Here is a 21,169-nt window from a genome sequence, read left to right as displayed (position 1 = left end):
GGCAGAGAGGCAGGCAGCGGGGTGGGAAGCAGGCTCCCCACTGAGCAGAGAGCCCGATGTGGGGCTCGATCCCAGGACCCTGAGATCATGACCTGAGCTGAAGGCAGAGGCTTAACCCACTCAGCCACCCAGGCACCTTACTACATAAATTTTAGAACATCATTTTGGCTTCTATTGGTCAACAGAATCATAAAACCATCCCACTTTCAAGGGACGGGGGAAAACCCATCTCTTTTTGGAGGAGTTGCATGAGCACACGGGAAGGAAAGGAATTGATGAAAGCTATTTTTTTGAGACATTCCACCATCTAGCCACAATAATTTGCATCTCAGCAGAATGCAAATACACTTACCACCTTCCAAGGCCTGCAGAATCTTATCACATTGTATCATTAGCTTAAAGTCCATGACCTCATCACCTGAGGAAGGTGGGCTTCCTCAGATCAAGTTCCTTGGATTCTTCTTAATCAGAAGATCTGTGAGCTAATGTAACAATTTATCTGTTTCCCAAATGTCCAACATACATTAATGCAAAGATGAGATAACCATAAGAGACAAATGTTCAAAAAGAAGAGAAATGAGAGGCTCATAGCAATTACTGGCTGGTACAAATTCACCAAGACTGAAAAACCAGGGGTGATTCCATGTGCCTTCCTGCCATTTCCCATCACAAACTGGACTCATAAGCTCTTGGCCATGTTTTACAACAGGTGTGCTGAAGTGCAAACCATGAGTGGGTCATAGTATGCTGCCAGACACCTCTGACTTGGAGCAATCTGGTCTGGGTCCTCAAAAAGCAGCCCCAGGGGAGCAGGTTCTGATGGAATGAGCACAATGAGGGACACGAGGGACATCCTGACTCTTTGTTCCACCATGACAGGCTGAGAGAGACCAAGGAAATAACCATCTGGCATTTCAGCAGCCCACCTCTGCCACAATCAAGGGCTATTGCAGCTGCTGGGGAAGAAGTGGGGCATACGCGCAGCAGGTCTTAGAAAGCTGAGCAAAGGCTGCTGGCACACTAGTTTTGGGTGTGGCTCTCGTGTTTGTCTTCATATCTATCCTGTGTTTATGCCCATGTGAGGCCACTAATTCATCTTAGTGGTGTCCAAGCCATAATAGCTTCATCATGATCTTGAAACACTTGCTATGAAAAACCTCTACTGGACTCAAAATTCACTCACATTATTACAAGAAATTCCAACACCAAATTTGTCAATGAGAGGAAAGAATATTACATTCTTTAAGTATAATTTCAACCATGGTAAATTTTAGAATACCTATAAAAATAGATTAAACATTAATTTCCAGCTTGTACAAACAAAGTTTTTCAATAGTGACTACTGATATTTTTGAAAAGATTTCCATTAAAAAAAAAAAAGGCTTGGGGGCGCCTGGGTGGCTCAGTGGGTTAAAGCCTCTGCCTTCGGCTCAGGTCATGATCCCAGGGTTCTGGGATTGAGCCCCGCATCGGGCTCTCTGCTCAGCGGGGAGCCTGCTTCCTCCCTTTTCTCTCTCCTCCTGCCTCTCTACCTACTTGTGATCTGTCAAATAAATAAATAAAATCTTTAAAAAAAAAATGGTGGGGGGGGTGCCTGGGTGGCTCAGTTGGTTGGACGACTGCCTTCAGCTCAGGTCATGATCCTGGAGTCTCGGGATCAAGTCCGGCATCAGGCTCCCAGCTCCATGGAGAGTCAGCTTCTCCCTCTGACCTTCTCCTCGCTCATGCTCTCTCTCACTGTCTCTCTCTCAAATAAATAAATAAAATCTTTAAAAAAAAAAAAAAAAGGCCTGACCAGGATTTTCTCACATTTTAAGCTTATAATATGATATTACAAAGTTGTGCTTTTTTTCAGCTGCAAAAAGTTGGGTACCTGGGTGGCTCAGTCAGTTGAACGTCTGATTCTTGGTTTCAGCTCAGGTCATGATCTCAGGGTTGTGAGATGGAGCCTCCCAGGTTTAGTGCTTGGTGGAGAGACTGCTTGAGATCCTCTACCTCTCCCTCTACCCCTCCCCCATATTCACAAGCACATGCACAGGCTCTCTCTCGCTCTCTCTCTAAAATAAATAAATAAATAAATCTTTTAAAAAAAGGAATGAAGTACTGCCACATGCCACAACATGTATGAACCTTGAAAACATTAAGTGAAAGAAGCCAGATAAAAAAGACCACATATTACATGAGTCCATTTATATGAAATGTCCAGAATAGGTGAATCTATGGAGACAAAAAGTAGATTAATAGTTGCCTAAGGCTAAGAGAAATAGAGATAATGGGGGTGATGGTCGATGGATATAGGATGTCTTTGAGGAGTGGTGAAATGTTCCAGAATTGACTGTGAAAATGGGTATACAACTTCTGCACATACGCAAAAGCGATCGAATTGTATATTTCAAATGGGTGAATTGTTTAGCAAGTGTATTAGTTCCCTGTTGTTGAAACAAATTACCACAAACTTTGTGGCTTAGAACAACAAAAAAAGTTCTCTCCCTCCAGAATGGGAAATCCAAAGTCAGTATCACTGAGCCAAAATCATGGTGTCAATCTGCAAAATCTAAGAAGAACCTATTCATTGTCTCTTTCAGCTTCTGGTGGCATCTAGCTTCTGGCTTCCCTTGGCTAGTGTCTGCATTGGTCCAATAGGCCAGCATCTTCAAATCTCTCTCTGTGCCATCCTCTTCGAGCCAGCAGAGTGTGTCAAATCTCCCTCCCCCTCACCTTTATAAGGCTCCATGTGACTGCATTCAACTCCCACTCTGATAAATCCAGAATAATCTTTCTATCTCAAGAGCCTTAACTTCAGGGGCACCTGGTGGCTCAGTCGTTAAGTATCTGCCTTCAGTTCAGGTCATGACCCCAGTGTTCTGGGATCAAGACCCGCATCGGGTTCCCTGTTCTGCAAGGAGCCTGCTTCTCCCTCTCCCATTCTCCCTGTTTGTGTTCTCTCTCACTGTCTCTCTCTCTGGGTCAAATAAATAAATAAAGTCTTAAAAAAAAAAAAAAGAACCTTAACTTCATTGTATCTGTAAACGCCCTGTTTCCATATAAAGTAACAGTTACAGGTTCTAGGAATTAGGACCTGACACTTCAGTGGGAGGTAGGAGGGATCACTTTTTAGCCAATCACGTCATGTGAAATATCTCAGTGGAAGTATTTTTGAAAATACAGAGGGTGTAATTTGTGAATAAATAAAATTTCATATATGCCGAAAAAGCAACATCTGTGTTATAGATGCAAGGACATCTAAAAGACATATTAATCAATTGCAAACTTTATTCTTTTTTTAAAAAATTAATTATTTATTTATTTGATGGACAGAGATCACAAGTAGGCAGAAGTAGGCAGAGAGTCAGACAGAGAGAGAGGAGGGAGCAGGACCCTGGGATCATGACCTGGGCCAAAGGCAGAGGCTCAACCCACTGAGCCACCCAGGCGCCCTGCAAACTTTGTTCTGATCTTGACTCAAACAGATCAACAATAAAAAGACATTTTTGAAACACATGAAGAAAAATGAACCTGGACTAGGTATCAGATAATACTGAGAAATTGTTTCTAATTTATTGGAAGTAATAATAGTATCATGATTATTATTTTAAGTCCCATCTATTAGAGATTTATACTGAAGTATTTTCAGATAAAATAAAAATGAAGCCTGGAGTGGGCCTTTAAAAAGGGGTGGGGAGATAGAATGGATGAAAACTGAAAAGCAAAGTGCTGATGTTTAGTCTAGGTCCTGAATATGTGGAGGGGAGTTGGTAATGAACTATTCTCTTTATTTGTATACATTTGAAATTTTTCCATAATTAAAGAAAAAGTTAGGAGCAGCCCCTGGGTGTCTCAGTCAGTTAAGTCTGCCTTCATCTCAGGTCATGATCCCAGGATCCTAGGATGGAGCCCCATATGGGGTTCCATGATCATCCAGGAGTCTGCTTCTCCCCTCCCTCTGCCCCTTCCCACCTTCTTGTGTCCTCTCTCTGTCAAATAAATAAATAAAATCTTTTTCTAAATAAAAAATTGTATTCACTGAAACAAGCTCCATTTTTTCATTTAAATTTTTAAACAGATTTTATTTGAAAGTTTTTTTTAAAAATATATATCTTCTGTAATATTTTATATATATTCTTATCATAATTCTATAACCAGAAAAAACACTGATTTTTTAAATAAGCATCTTTATGTGGCATCTCTTTGAAATGCTCTCAAAGTCCCTCCAGTTTTATCCCAAATGCTCTTCAAATAATGTCCTTTTCTGTGCACCCTGACGTAAAAAGGTCAGGAAGTTCTGCCCAAGAGGAATCAATTTTTTACGAAGGGCAGATAAATACAGGCTTTCAAAATCGTCCATTTCCAGAAGTGCCGAGGGATTTCTCTTCAGCCTCTTTAAAGCGCTTTCAGACAACGAAATGCTTGAGATCGGAACAGTCCGCGCAGCTGCAGCACCGGTTTCAGATGCCCCACTATTTTGAAAGAAGATCGACACACACACTCTTTGTGTGGTTTTGTGTTTCCCAAAGGAAAAACTAAATCCACCCCAGTGTTTTCATAAATGGAAAATGAATGGCTTGAGGGCCCGCCGTCGAGCGGGACAGGAGGAGACATTTGGCAGAGCACGCCTCTGTGAGGCTTTCATGACACCACCCCCAAAACCTTCATCAATTAGCAACCCGCCTCGACGTGGCCATCAGAGAGAACTTAAGAGGCAAAGCTCTGGTCCGCACGGGGCCAGCTAGCCTGGGGAGCAAGGTGCATGGCGTTCAGAGGTGGGAGGGTGGTGTCTCTGACTCAACAGCCGGCTGGGGCCCCAGCAGGGCCAGCTGGGGCACACCTCCTCCACAAAGCCCCCAGGTGCATGCTCCAGCTATAGTGCACATCGCCCTTCCTCTGCAGAGAGATTCGCTTATCTCTGAATTTGGTTATTTGGTTGTTTATTTAAATGTGTAATGCACAAAGAAAAACATTTCAAGGAGGAAAAAAAAAGGTATCCTGTGGAAATAGAGTCTCTCTCCCAAGCTTACCTCTCCCATAGAAGCAACCTGTGCTATCAGTTTCTTTTGCATCCTTCCAGAGATTTCTATGTCTATATACCTGTGTATATACATCTATTCAGGCAATCAAGCACATACTGTCTCTTACCTCCAAAGGCTTACCATACACTCTGTTCTTACCATCCCGTGGTTCTTACTTTTTCACCCTTAACTTTCTATTTTGGAGATATGTCATACCGTTATATAGAGATATGCCTTGCATTCTTGTTTTGTTTATTCATTATATTTTAAGGCTGTATATTTCCTGACATGGATATGCCATAATTTATCTAAGCAATTCCATATTACTATGTATTTGAGGTATTTCCAGGGTCCTGCTTTTCCAAACAAAGCTGCAATACATTTTGCATAACCTCCAAGTTCTTAAGCAAGACTATCCTAGTTATCTTTACAAGAAAGACTTATACACAGTGCTGAAATAAAAAGAGCAGGCAATAACAAAAATCTCCCTTCTGATCAACAAAAATCACTAGTAGAATCTGTAGGGCAGCCTGTCCAAAAATGCACCAATGGCATATTGATTATTTTGAATTGAAGCTACTTAGCAAGGATGCTCAGACCCTCTTCTCTCCCCCTGAAAGCAGGATATAAAAGTCCCATATGAGTGGTATCTCCCTTGTACTAAGAAGTAAAAAGAGGGGCGCCTGGGTGGCTCAGTGGTTGGGCCGCTGCCTTCGGCTCAGGTCATGATCTCAGGGTCCTGGGATCGAGTCCCGCATCGGGCTCTCTGCTCAGCAGGGAGCCTGCTTCCTCCTCTCTCTCTCTCTGCCTGCCTCTCTACCTACTTGTGATTTCTCTCTGTCAAATAAATAAATAAAATCTTAAACAAAAAAAAAAAGAAGAAGAAGTAAAAAGACACAGTATCCCCAGAGATAGAGACTCTAAAGCCCAGAAATATGTGGAAACAACTGTTGTTACTTTCTACTATTCTACTACTTCAGCTCAAATTCCAATTAGAATTTCTTAATAAGGGCACCTGGGTGGCTCAGCGGGTTGGGCCTCTGCCTTCAGCTCAGGTCAGGTCATGATCCTAGGGTCCTGGGATGGAGCCCCACATCTGGCTCCCTGCTCAGTGGGAAGCCTGTTTCTCCCTCTGCCCCTCTGGCCCTCTGTCCTGCTATGCTCTCTTCCTCTCTCTCAAAAATAAATAAAATCTTTTAAAATTGTTTTCTTATTAATTTAAGCTCCCAAACATTTGTTTTCTTTACCCTGTTAATGCCTCACAAATTTATATTCTCTTTGCCTAAAATGTATAAAAACTGCCTGCCTTGTTCATTTCTTTGGGTCTCAATTCCATTACTAGGCCTCTGTGCGCAAGTATTAAACTTTGGAGTTTTTTTTTCTCCTATTAATCTGTCTCACACCAATTTAATTCCTAAACCAGTCAGAAGAATCTTGAAAGGCATAATGAAAATTTTCTCTTCCACTACAAATTTGACATTGTTTTAACAGAAATAGCTGCTCTTCTAACAGAATGAAAATAATGGGGTCAAGATTCGGCCTGCAGAGCTGGCTTTCTTCTCATAATTCCAGCTTCCATCCTAAAAGATGGTTGTGTGGACAAACCATTGAGGCTCCAGGTTAAGAGAATTTCAATCAAGGATAAGTTTTCCCTTCACCTCTGACCCTAAGCCACAGAAAACCCAACTCTACTGTTTTTATAGCATTTTCTCCCTCAACAAACACCAGTGCTCTGCCTCCATTCCAAGCCAGCATTTCTCCCAGCAAACTGCTCTGATATACCTCCCGCCTGCCTGGCAAAGGATGCAAATCAAGAGTTGTAAACAAAGATCTTTTGACTATAGAAAACCAAACTGGCAGAGGACAAAAGAATAGGGGGAAATGCCTGCTTTTGAAGGAAAGTGAAAGGTTTGGGTCCTGCGTGGTCAAATAGCCCATCACCAATATGAGACCAAGTCAAAAATTGGGCCAAAATTTTTTCTCAATGAAAACCAAAAGAAATCTCATCCAAAAATCATACTCTTCCAGGGTGCCTGGATGGCTCAGTGGGTTAAGCCTCTGCCTTTGGCTCAGGTCATGATCTCAGGGTCCTGAGATGGAGCCCCACATCAGGCTCTCTGCTCACCAGGGAGCCTGCTTCCCTTTCTCTCTCTCTGCCTGCTTCTCTGCCTGCTTGTGATCTCTCTCTCTGTCAAATAAATAAATAAAATCTTTAAATAAATAAATATATAAATAAAAATAAAAATCATACTCTTCCAATAGCAAAAGGGAACAACTCACAGCCCAAAAAAATGTTTAAATCATTGGAACAGATTTGGGAGAAAGTGGGCTTAAATTAATAAAAAGCCAGGATGCTGAACTATTTAAGGAATATAAAATGAAACCTCCAGAAGCATTGAAATAGAGTAAGTGCACCATCCACAGAGCCGGCCTTAAGAAAGTATGTTTTCTATGAAAACTGATATCCCTGAAGTCTTTATAAACAGTTTATCCTATCAAACAAACTAAATATTACTATATGAAATTATATTTCTTAATGTGGACCACCAGATATCCATCCTTTCTGTTCATGTTTCAAATCTGAAAATACATGTGGTTTTATTTTAACACTTCAATATGGAAGAAACCTCCAAATCCCTTAAAGATAGCATTTTACTAGTTTGGGGATGTTTTCTGTATGAAAGATAAGTACTGTGATCATGTGACCTACCAGATTGCAGCCAAGGCACAGAGGCCCACACACCTGTTTTCCTAAAGGGTACTCAGGACAAGGGCTTTTTTATGAGACAGTGCTTTCAGACTGGATGCACTTTCCCCAGATGCTCACAGTATAATTCATAATAAGAGATTATACACTGGTTTCCCAGGAATTCAGGTACATGGAATGAGGTCATGTCTTGGCACATGGGCATGTTTCCCCCGCCACCCAGGTTCATACCAGCTCACAGGGGAGGCAAAAGGGGGAAGACTACTATGACCTCAGAGGCCCTGGGGTCCACACTTCTCAGAAGCCTTCTGAAATGGCAAAGTAAGTCCAGTCTTGCCAGGTTGTGAGGCACAATTATAGTACTCCAGAACTGGCAGGAAACTTGTAGGTCACTAACTCCCCCTACCCCTCACTGAAGCCCACTAAGGACTATAGAGTTGGGTAGAGGCAGAACTTGGGCTAAAAGTCAGGCATCTTGACCCCAGCATTGGTAATCTGTCTCTCACACCAGTTCTCCTCAAATCCAAGTGCACGTAAATCCCCTGGAGAGCTCGTTAAATGCTAATTCTGATTCAGCAGGTCTGAGGTAAAGTCTAAAATTTTGCATTTCTAATAAGCTTTCCTTTGATGCCCCTGTTGCTGGTCAAGAACTATTCTCTAAGTAGCCCATTCTGACATCTCTATTCTCAACATTCCTCCATTACAGAAAAAATACAGAAAACAGTTCCGCTTGCACTGCCTAGAAACTGATTAAAGAGGGTCCTTTTCTTAATCTCTTGGTCAAACCTATCTCAAACAATGAAGTCTCAGCTTCAGCCTTCTCCTTCACTGAAGACCTCCAGAATTACTGCCCAGCCACTTAGTGGGAAGGGGAAAAGAAATGGTTAAGACCGATAATCCCACACTTTCTATCAGGTGACTTTGGGGTAAAGCCGTAGTTCTCAAACTGTGGGTCCTACACTAATACCATCAGCATCACTTGGAATCTTGTCAGAAATGCAAATTCAAAAATTATAGGAGCAGGCCCAGCAATCTATATTTTGGCAAGCCCTCCAGGTGATTTTGAAGCAGGTTCAAGTGTGAGAATCACTAAGGTTAAGACTCAGCCAAGAGCATCCTATCAACACTCAGAGCTTTTTAACAAAGAATGGTATTTTATCCAAAAAAAAGCTACAACACAATGATTTCCTAGCTCCAGAACATAGCCTACTTCAAGCAAGGGATTACATTTAATCATGGCCCAAACCAATGAATTTAAAGTATATTAGTACATGATTGTGGGGCCTGTACATGGCGTCTCTTCATGGAACTCAGAGTTCTCTTCTCCAAAGAGAAGATTCCAAAGAATCACAATCACATGGGGTTATGGACACTGGGGAGGGTATGTGCTATGGTGAGTGCTGTGAAGTGTGTAAACCTGGTGATTCATAGACCTGTACCCTGGGGGCTAATAATACATTATATGTTTATAAAAAAAAATTAAGAAGTTTAAAAAAAAAAAGAATCACAATCACACTCAAATTTGTGCCCTCAAGCAGATACTTCTCAAGCTTTCCTGTCCTTCAGGAAGGATCAGCACAAGCATGTGAACAGGCATGTCACTCTCTGCCTCCCAGCCTGAGGGAAATGATGTATATAACCTGGCACTTTCAACCTGGTAAGAAGACAGTTTCTTCTCATGTTCATCTCGTGTGTGTGTGTGTGTGTGTGTGGTGTGTGTAAACTCCTTGACTACACGTATGAATGAAACCAACCTCAACCCCCATCTGTCCTGTCAAAAAGGCTGGGATGCCCACAGGTTGGACTGAGGCAACAGATTTATGCCGCCATGCAGTAATATTATGGAAATAAAGGTAATCCACAGCTACTACCCTCCTGTGTATGTCCCTCATTTTTTAAATGAGAAACAATAAGAAAGTCTCGTTAAAATTTTGGCTGTAATTTTTAAGCTTTATGGAGCCAGCCCTAATAGGCCACCATTTGCTTCTTTGTCTTGCATATGAAGTCGTGATTCATCTGCAAGCAATTCTGCCTTGTTTGTTATAATGTTGCCATGACAACATTTTTTTCCTTTCAAGTAGCAAGTAAATTGTGGAAGAGAGCATACAAACAGCATGCTCCTATAGGTAAATACTTCATTGCTATCTACACAAACATTTCATTCATTGTACCCACTCTGTCCTCTCTCTGTACAGCCAGTTCCATTAAGATCCAATTTTTGAATTCTTTCCTCCCAAGAACATATGAAAGCCACCAGAAGAGATCCAAATCAAAATAGATCTGGGTTTGAATATTTTAAAATACATTGCTTTTTCCACAATTCTTCTGTTAAGACCTTTGAAGTAAGAGAAGTTGTTTTTTTTTTTTTAAGATTTTATTTATTTATTTGACAGAGAGAAATCACAAGTAGGCAGAGAGGCAGGCAGAGAGAGAGGAGGAAGCAGGTTCCCTGCTGAGCAGAGAGCCCGATGAGGGACTCGATCCCAGGACCCTGAGATCACGACCTGAGCCGAAGGCAGTGGCTTAACCACTGAGTCACCCAGGCGCCCCGAAGTAAGAGAAGTTTTAAAAATCAAACCCAAAATTTTATGACCAAAGTCTTGTTCATTCCAAACAGAAACTCCTGCCTTCCATCCTCAGATAAATAAGACAACTCTCAGACTCCATGCAAGGCTATACTTGAAAAGTCAACTTCATTAGCACTTTATACCTGATAAAACCAATTCTCATATCGGGACCCAAAAAATAGAGGCCACCCTACAGGCCCAGCCCAAGTCACAAATCCAAATCTTAGTCATCTGTGCTTACAGGAAACACCTGCAAAGGAACCCTGACATACACCAGTCACAACTCTCGAACTCAACTCTAGCTAGCTCCCCTTACCCTAGAAAACAGGACCTGCTAGCCTTGTAAGGAAATCCCTGACCTGGTCAATCAGACCCCATGTCCATGTTGCTGCTTCCAAAGCTATACAACTTGCTGTTGCCCCAAGTCCCTTGGGAAGAGAGTTCCACTGCTTGTGAAACCCTGTACTTCCCTGATCCATGAATTATTTTCCTTTAAATAAAGACATCAAACTTGTTACTAAATTGTTTTTGTTTTGTCATTCCATACACCTTTATTGGACATGTATACACTTGTCTAATGGCCTGTCTAGCTCTAAGACCCTAGTGGGCAGGACAGGACGTCTGTGTCACACACATCATCACCTCTCCCAGATCAGCGGGCACAATGGTTCTAGACTTCCCAAGCAGGGACAGATGCATTGGAATTACCCAGGAGCTTTCAAAAGGACAGAGTTCTGATATTGTCTAGGGATTTTGATTCTGAGTAGGTCTATAAAATGGGAATAATGATAATCTTAACTCAGAAGACTCTTGTGAGAATTACATGAGATAAAAAATGCACAAGAAGCCTGCAGCCCAGGGCCTGGCCCTACAGGCAATTAGTGACTAGGGCTATATTTCTTGGTAATAAAATATTATTGATAATATTATAGAGGACTAGATTAATAGAGTCATAATGAAGTCTGATGAATAGTCCCTACCTGACAGTAAAGAACTCCTCAGAATGCATACTTTAAACCAGGAAAATCTAAGCAGGAAAGGGGTGCTATTAATAATTTTACTAGGACAACAGGTATAAACCAGAGATCCCTGGCAAAAAGATGTATGGTATTCCTACCAGTAATCCTTCTTTACAGTTTGTTAAATCCATCTATAAGGTTGTCACCAATGGGCCTGGCTGCTTGGTTAGATTAACATCTGATTGTATTATCCCTTTGGATCTGTTGATGCAAAACTGATTTCCTTACCTGGGCTTTTACGCCCTGCAAAATGTATAGACTGTCATCAGCATAAATTGCTAATGTAACAGAGAGAAACTTAGCATGTCTGACTCCATATTGCTTCTATTTCCCTTGCTGCTATGACCTATAGCTTAGAAAGTTCTGTTTAGCCCTGACTATCACAGCTAAGATTTGCAAAAACTGTTTTTACCTGAAACCTACCTCACACAGGGAGATAAGTACATACAGAGATGACCATGCTATGTTCAAGATTTACAGAAACAACATGACCAGATTCCTATATGCAAAGATCAACTGACAAAGGACAAAGAAGTTATGTGACCTTCGGATCCACAGACGTCAGTCAGCTTTTGGCTCCAGTGCCCTCCTGATTTCTCCTCTTCCTGACACAGAAGCTCAAAGTTCAAGCTGATGGGAGACAGTTCTTCCGGACAATAGTTCACCGCCCGTTTGGTTTGCCGACAATTTCCTACCCCAACATCTTTCCCCTTGACTTAATGGCCTATTGTGCAGTGATCAGAATAAGTTTGGTCTTGGTCTCATTAAGACAAACCTGAATTAACTGCCTGATAAGATAAGAGAGAACCCCAATTCTGCACTACTTTGTGTCTAGGATGTGAGATGGCCAGGTTGGAATTTATTGAAAACTATAAGTTTAAAGCTTTGAGTGGGTTGGGTATGATTAGAACTGAGTGAGGATCATGATACAACAGTCCAGGATTGGTGGGAACAGCAAGGTGAAGCATTTTGAGCAAAGATTCAGAGAAGCTTAGGGTCCTTCCCACTGAAAAGCTGATGGGTGTTTCAGTTGATGAGTCTTTCTGAAATAGTAAAACCATGCTAATGAAGTCAATGGAACAGCACAGCCCTATTCATATAGATGCTAAACTGCATAGGGGATAGTTAGTTTCAGTCCTAAGTGTCCAGACTGTGGGGGGGCGGGGTGGATGGTTTTGATTCTCAACCTTTCTAGAAGCCAACCTGACAACATGCATAAAGAGTCTTAAATGCATTCTCACCTTTTACATTGTAATTCTATTTCCAAGGAGCTAAGGAAATAATCTAAAATGCATACAATGATTTACATAATGAGGATGTTCATTATGAACTGAAATCATTTAAGAGCCCCAAATTGGAAGTAACACAAATAATAGGTAATAATACTAGGTAAAGAAATGTGGTATATGCATATGGTAGAAGTTCATGAAGCCATTAAAATTTTATGGGAAAAAAGTAATAACAGTGGAATATGCATGTACTTTACTTGCTAAGAGGAAAAAAGCAGATTAGAGATTCAAATAAACAATGAAAAAAATTATGGGAAGAAAATGTATCAAACATACCAAATACACCAAAATGAGACTCCTGGGTGGTTAGACACAATTTCAATTTTCTTCCTTACACTTCTCAATGTTAATTAACTCATCTGTGTGTATTTTATATATATTTTTCATATATATGTTAATATATATATTAACAAGAATCTATTGCTTTTATAATCAGAATATTTTGTATAAGCAACAACATGATGATAGAAAATACAGTCAAACACAAAAGACAAAAATATAAATAAAAGATCATCTGTAATCCTACCTCTCAGAGATAATTATATTTACTTTGTGATATATATATTCTTCCACACTTTTTTCTGCCTGAGAAAGCAAAGTGGATTTTCGTCTACCACTATCATGAGTTAGTAGGTAGGGGTGGGAGGTGGGGGAGCCCTTTGACTCTAAAACAAATAAAAATACAGAACCACTATCTAGCGATAGTCTCCAAAATAAATGAAACCTTTATTCCTTTCCTATATGCTACTGTAGGGGAGAAAAAAGTTTCCCCCGACCCTCTTTGAGTCTCTAGCTGGATCTAAAAATTAAACTGACAAAGACAGATTAACAGGAGAAAAGCATATAAATGTATTTCTCCTGTTAATCTGTCTTTGTCAGTTTTATGTGACACAGGAAACTTCATAACGAAATGAAAACCTGAAGAAACAATTAGAACTGAGTTTTTTTTATGCCAGGTCTGATGAGACGTGGACAGTAGAGGAGAAATAGAACAAGTTAAGGAGTATGGCGTTAGTATGTAAACTAGGTTTAGCCAGTTAGCCAGAATCTTTCTTAAGATTCTTCTGAGCCTCCCTTTGTCCTTGGAGATAACAATGTTCCTTTCTTTCAGGTAGAGGGAGGGTATCTCTCACCTGAGGGTTTGTGACCAGTTTCAGGGAGAAGGCCAGGGGAAAGGTCACAGTGATCTTCCTTCTACTGTTTTCTCAAACTCCTTTAGCTTAATAAATTCAACTATGTCAAAGTGCTATATCCTGGGCTATTGTGTCCTGAACTCCCATTACTACTGATTTCTAACAAATATAACTTTATCCCTGCCTCTTGTGATGGCAACAGCTACTAATATATGATACTCCTTGCAGATAGAATTGTGTGAGAAAACTTTTCCCACCATGATTAAACTCTCTGCAACCATGTGGGAGATTTTCTTTAAATATCTCTCTTATTTTTTACTCAGCAGGCCAATTCTTCCAAAGAATAAACTCCTTTGCAAACATTTTGCAAGTAAAATTTCTTTTTTCTCTAGTTTTCCTTTCATTTCTATCTAATAAATGTAAATGTTTAGAAAAAAAAAGGAATATATCATGATGGGTTTTTTTTTTTCAATTAACAATATACCATGAATATCTTTCTATGGCTATAAATAGAAAAGCACATTTTTTCCCCCAGATTTTATTTATTTATTTTACAGAAAGAGAGAGAGTGTGTGAGGGAAGGAACACAATAAACAGGGGGAGTGGAAGAGAGAGAAGCAGGCTTCCTACTGAGCAGGGAACCTGACGTGGGACTGGATCCCAGGACCCTGAGATCATGACCTGAGGCTTAGGCAGATATTTAATGACTGAGTCACCCAGGCACCCCTAGAAAAGAATATTTTTAAGGACTGCATAATATTCAGATATTTGGATATATTATCATTTAAATAACTAGTAACCTTGTGTTGGATTTTTATGTTTTGTGTTGTTAGCATTATAATAAAAGCTGAAATTAGGGGCACCTGGGCAGCTCAGTCAGATAAGCATCTGCCTTTGGCTCAGGTCATGATCCCAGAGTCCTGGGATCAAGTCCCATGTTGAGCTCCCTCCTCAGCCGGGGAGTCTGCTTCTCCCTCTTCCTCTGCCTCTTTCCCCAGCTTATACTCTCTCTCTCTTAAATAAATAAATAAAATCTTTTTTTCTTTTTTTTTTAAAGCTGAAATAAACATATATGTACATTTTTGTGTCCTAATCTCAGATAAATTCCTTGAATCAGACTTCGAACTGTAAGGGTATACATATTTTAAGGTTTTTAATACATACTGCCAAATTGTTCTCTAGAAAGATTGTGTACTTACAGTTCTACCACCCCTAAATATTTACTCAATGCCCTCCCCAAGTAGGTTTTAATGCTTGTTTTATTACCAAGAAGATAAGCTAAAATGGGATTTCATTTAAATTTGTACTTATGTATTATCATCTCTGAACTAGCCATTTATATTATTTTATTTTGTGAACTGAATGTTTATAACTTTTTCCCATTTTCCAATAGGAATATTCACATCCTTTTCATTTATTTGTAAATTGCATGTATTTTAAGGATATTGATTATTTGTCATGTATTGATACCCAGAGTTGTTTCTTTCAGAATCTTATTTTAAATGTTTTGAGTGGGTGATGTTAATTGATAAAAAGAAGTTTTAAGGAGCGCTTGGGTGGTTTAGTGAGCTAAGCCCCTGCCTTTGACTCAGCTCATGGCCTCAGGGTCCTGGAATCAAGCCCTGCATCAGGCTCTCTGCTAAGCAAGGAGCCTGCTTCCTCCTCCCTCTCTGCCTGCCTCTCTGCCTACTTGTGATCTCTCTCTGTCAAATAAATAAAATCTTAAAAAAAAAAAGTTTTAAATCTATCCTTCTTTTCCTTTATGGCTTTATGCCATTGGGGTTATACTTAGAAAGGATTATATATCCTCAAATTATAGGAGTTCCCAGTTACATTGTTCCTCTATGAGTTGAAACGTTTAATTGAAACTTGTAGATCTATTTCTAAAGAGCATACGCATTTCTTCCTGACTTATCTTGATTCTTCAATTTTAGATAAATTTTCTGCACCTCTTCTGGCATCTGGCCACCTCTTCACCTTGGCTACCACCACTGGTCAGTGCTGCCACTTGAGGCCAACTGGTCACCCGGGAATGTCAGGCCCTTCCCTGACCACAGGTGCACAGCCAAGTCAGAGTTTTTGGCTCCTTGCTCCATGTCAGGACTTAAATGAAACACTACACTAGGCAACATGAGATATGGCATCTTTGGTAGCTTCCAAAAAGTGGACACCAATAGAGATAGGATATGCAGAAGGGTTAATTCCCATGGGGTAAACTTTGACCAATGCGAAGTAAGATATGGGAAGGATCTGGGCAGAAACAACTCCCTCTCCCTTCTCTTTCCCATAGATTGCTCCAAAACATGGCTGCTCCTTGCAGCCTATCTGGCAAAAAATCTTGCATGTTGAGTGAACCTAACCAACCTGCTTTCTTTCTTTGGCATATTGCAAAGTGGTAACCAAGCTAATAATGCATCACTTTACATCTCTTGACAACCCTTGCTTCACATCCCTTTTGTCCTCACTCTTGCCTCCATAGACCTTCAACTAAAGCACCAACATTCCAAGTTGTCTCAGACCTGGTATTTCAGGAAAGCTCTCATGTCTTCTCTTCCTCTTCTTTAACCTTCTTCTGCTTCTTCCTAGAAGATTCATCAGCTTTCTCTTCTTGATGCATTTTTAAAAATTTCGTCTTAATGTTTTGCATACCTGTAAGGCTTTTCTTGGTTTCCAAAATTTTCTCAAAGCATCCTGCATTTATTTCGTGAAGGCAATCTTTTCTTATCTCTCTGAAATATTAATTAAAGACTTTGTGAAGTTTTATTCTACTTTCTGCTTTGTTTCACTTTCCTCCGAGTTTCTTTTTCTGTTTTAACATCTGTTCTCATAACAAACATCTTCACCTCAAGATATTTCCTTAAATGTATGATGATTATTAGTTTTGTTTTGTTCCTTTTTTTTTTTTTTTTTTAAGTAGGCTCCATGACCAGCATGGAGCCCAACATGGGGCTTGACCTCATGACCCTGAGATCAAAACCTGAGTTGAAATCAAGAGTCAGATTCTTAACAGACTGAGCCACCCAGGTACCCCCTCAGTTATATTTTTACTCTAAAAAAAGCTTTGTGTTTTTATTTATGGATAAGGCTCATAGAACGGTGGCCCTCATGATAGGGTATTGGGATGGACCCAGCCATGCCATTGGGGAGCACGAATATTTATTTCTATAGCTTTTTTCTTCTGGTCTGGTCATTTTTCCCAGAGAATAATGAATGCTCTATTTTCCCTAGGAACATAAGCCTAGCTACCGGTCCTGGGCACTGAAAGGGAACCTGGAATCTCACTGTTTTCAACTTAATCACCCTGTTTCCAACATGGTACCCTGTTTCAACCATCACTGGTAGTTGATGTGGTAGTCCACATCTCTGCCTCAACATCTCCAGAGAATACACCTGCAGTCTTCTTCCATGGCCAGAGAGGGAGAGTCCTTTGGTTATGCAAGGTGAAGAGGGAATCTGAAGGTCTAACACTTCTTGACAGAAACTTTGAGCAGAACATTTTGTTTTCAGCCCACACATATCCTTACCTTTAGGGGTACCTGCCATCGTCGTTCCTGAGCTGTTCTGAGCATAAGTAGTGCAAACTATTGCTTCTGGTTTGCATCTCTCCCTCTCTCCCATTTATTTTCTTTCCTCCAGGACCGCATTGACTCCTCTAGTCAGCTACAGTCTCCTAGCCAGTTTTCTTTCTCTGTTAAAGTTTCAACCCTTTTGCATCTCCTTGCAGTTATTTTAGTAAAGGTTTGGAACTATCTGAGCACATGTCCCACTTTCATGTTTAATCAGAAGTCCTCAAAGACCTCTACTACCATATCTTGCAAGATAATCCAGTGTTTGGGTTTTGTTGTGATTTACTGTTGAGATAATGTATTATATTCATAGGGTTTTTTTAAAAATACTAAGCTATCATTGTAATCCTGGGATAAACTCTATTTGGTTATGCATTATTTTTATGAGGCATATGGATTCAGTTTAATATTGTATTCAGGCTTGTTGCAAAGTGAAATTCATTTATCTACTTTTCTGAGTGTTATATTGATTGATTTTTGTACTGAGGCTCTAGTAGGTGGGTAAAGCAACAGTTTTATAACTACATCTATGCTAAGAAATAATTTAAACTTGGTAGAAATTATGTTTGTTAAAAGTTTGAAATCACTTGCCCCCAAAACCTCTAGACCTTCATGCCCTCTTTAAGGTAAATAGTTGATATGGTTTTTCGATTTCATTATATAACAATTTCCTAAGAAACTATCGACTCAATTTTTCAGATAAATCCCAAAACATTGTTAAATAAAAGAAACTTTGTACAAGAGAGTACATATTATATGATTCCACTTACGTGAAGTTCCAGGACAGGAACCAATATGTGGGAGAAATAGAACAATGCTTCCTTCTGTTGGGGGGTCAGGTGGGGCTGAAAACAGGAAGTAACTGGGAAGAAACATGAGCTCTATGGGGTGATCGAAAGTTTCACTAATTATCGTGATAGGGGTTTGGGTTACACAGGTGTATGCATTTGTCAAATGAATGTACAACTAGAATTTGCATACATATCACTGCATGTAAGTTATGTATTAAAAACTATCAAGGAATATTGAATTTAGGGGAAAGTGAACTGATGTCAAATTTTACTTTGAAATGTACCAAGAAATAAGATAGATTGATAGATAAAAAGATAGGTGATAAAGAAAGTATAGTAAAATGTTAATAAGATCTAAGTGATAGATATTCAGGTGTTCATCTAAAAGTCTTTCAGGGGTACCTGGGTGGCAGAGTCAATTAAGTGACTGACTCTTGGTATCAGCTCAGGTTTCCTTCTCAGGGTCATGAGATCGAGCCCTGTGTGGGGCTCCACGCTCAGCGCAGGGTCTGGTTAAGATTCTCTTCCACCCCTCCCCACGATGTTCATGGTCTCTCTCTCAAATAAATAAATAAATCTTTTTTTAAAATATTTTATCTATTTATTTGACAGAGGGAGAGAGACAGACAGAGAAAGGTTGGGGGACACAAGCAGGGGGAGTGGGAGAGGGATATGGGGCTCAATCCCAGGACCCTGGGATCATGACCTGAAACAAAGGCAGATGCTTAACAACTGAGCCACCCAGACATCCCAATAAATCTTTTTTTTTTTAATTCAACAGTATGTTTGAAATTTTATAGTAAAAAATGAAAATAAAAAATCTTTAAATATATATATATTTTTAATTTTATTTATTTATTTGACAGACAGAGATCGCAAGTAGGCAGAGAAGCAGGCAGAGAGAGAGGAGGAAGCAGGCTCCCTGCTGAGCAGAGAGCCCGATGTGGGGCTCGATCCCAGGCCCGCGAGATCATGACCTGAGCCGAAGGCAGAGGCTTAACCCACCGAGCCACCCAGGTGCCCCAAAATAAAAAATCTTTAAAAGTAAAAATATAATCTTAGCATAGAATTTTATGTAGTAATTGTTTTCATTTTCTAGTGCATAAAAAATTACCACAGGTTAAACATTTTAAAGCACTCATTCTTTTTATCTCACAACTTCCATGATCAGGAAGGAGTCCATGGAGGCTGTTGGCAGGATTCAGCTCCTTGTGGCTATATGCCTGAGCACCTTGGCTTCTTACTAGCTTCAACTAGCTTGTTGCCAGAGGACATCCTCAGCTGGTAAAGGCCCCCATAGTTCCCCTGCCACCCGGTCCTCTCCACTGGCAGTCTATAACATGGCTACTTGCTTCTTCAAGGTCATCAGAAGGATTTCTCCCTCTCTCTCATCTGCTAAGATGCTAAGATAATATAACCTAATCAAGGGAGTGGCAGTTGGGTCACCATGTAATATTCCATTGGTTAGAAGCAAGTCATACATTCCATACACCCAAGAGAAGGGGAATAAAGAAGGATGGACTCACTGGGGGCCACTCTAGGATACATCCTATTCAAGACAAACAAAACCAGAGGCTAGTTAAAGTAGCAAGGACAGGTTTTTAATTAATAATATGCTACTGCAAATGGAAAGAGGGCCTAGCATGAACCAAACTCAATTTCACTTCGAACAGAGTTGACTGGCTGTTTTAAAGGAAGAATGAGGAAGTAAAAAGTGGGCAAGCAGGAACTCAGGGACGTGAAAAATTATAAAGGGTGATCAGTTTAGATGCCATTAGGCCAGCAGTGTCTAGTAGCTGCTAAGTACTAAAGTTAGGATTCTGTTCTCCCACAGAGACTGGGAGACAGAGGTCCTAACCTTCCTAGTGATTACATTTTAAAAATTACATTTAAAGGACAGGTGGCTCTCAGGTCCTTGAGAAGGACACTCCTGGGTTGTAGGATATGTATATCCGTCTCAAAGGGACAGAGGGAGGATTTACCATTTTAAGCCCTGTTTAGTAAATCTCTGAAGAAAAGAACAGTCAGGGGCCTGATATCAAGTGTTGGCTAGAACAAACAATAAATTCTTTTGGCACTTTGTACTTTCTGAGGAAGGCACTTTAGCAGCTTGAAGGTCATCCTAGGGATGTGACCTTGAGCTACCAGAAGAGGGACAGCGGAGTGGATAAAATCATTTGTGTTGAGAGTCTGTAGTTTGTATGGGCCAAGGTTGAGGCCTCGTTGAAAAGAGGGCCCAGAAGAGCCAGCAGGAGCTGGATCAAGTAGAGACTCTTGGTCGTCACCACATTCACCTTCTCCTCCGCCTTTGACTCTCCTTATCCACGGTGACATTCCCTCTTTCCTAGTAAAGCTTATTTTCTACCTCATCTCTCTTACCTATCTTCTTGCCTCTCGCCAAGATTTATGTTTCTGCTCAGAAACAAGCGAGACTGAAACAGAGCTGGCCGATTAAAACCAAAGTTAAAGAAACACAGCAGTAAGTGGAGAAGGCAGTTTACATTCTATGCTGTGTGTCTCCCCAACCCGATGTTTTTCTTTTAGATTTTTTAGAAATGTGATCTTGGAAATAATTAAGTTATTCTGATGGCACAGAGCATCAAAAGAGCTAAAAGGTATTTCCCTTTTAAAACCATAGAAAAAGGAACGTACAATGAAAAAGAGTAGAGGGGAGCAAACCCAAGTGCTTGAAGCCCTAAGCAAATTAATCTGTTTCTCAAGTCCTCAGTGACATATGCTTAGTCCTTGAGAGATGTCCCCTCTAGAGCACCAATTAAAAAGGACACAATTGTTCTTGAGTAAAAGGGATAGCAAAAAATTTTTAAATAATCTATTTATTGGGTGCAACAAACAGGACCAAGGTTAAATTCACCAATCTCAAAATTAACTTTCTAAACAGTTAAGTGTGGGTTAACAGTCTAGTAAAATGAAACCTGTATGTAAGAGTCGATTCCTTTTCTGCCACAGTGGAGGCTGTAGGACATACAAGGTCAAGTTCACAATGAACATAGCTTTTGGTTTAGCCTGTTCCAAATCAGAGCACGGCTCTTGGGATGGTACCTTGCATGTAGTGACTTAAATATTTGTTGAC

The 21,169-nt window shown here is 40.3% G+C and overlaps 2 long non-coding RNA genes across 2 annotated transcripts in view; one reads left to right on the top strand and one right to left on the bottom strand.

The window, feature by feature from the left end:
- Positions 1 to 21,169, bottom strand: part of LOC309846402 — a 125,608-nt gene that overhangs the window by 57,741 nt on the left and 46,698 nt on the right. The window lies entirely within an intron of this gene.
- On the top strand, positions 9,080 to 9,581 carry LOC309845828. Its single transcript, XR_014301525.1, has 3 exons — positions 9,080 to 9,106; positions 9,252 to 9,370; positions 9,496 to 9,581. It is a non-coding gene; the product is annotated as an uncharacterized lncRNA (long non-coding RNA).

Source organism: Mustela nivalis (genome assembly GCF_964662115.1).
Source record: "Mustela nivalis genome assembly, chromosome: 13".
In the NCBI taxonomy this organism is placed as follows: Eukaryota; Metazoa; Chordata; class Mammalia; order Carnivora; family Mustelidae; genus Mustela; species Mustela nivalis.
This window is presented reverse-complemented; position numbering and strand designations above follow the sequence as displayed.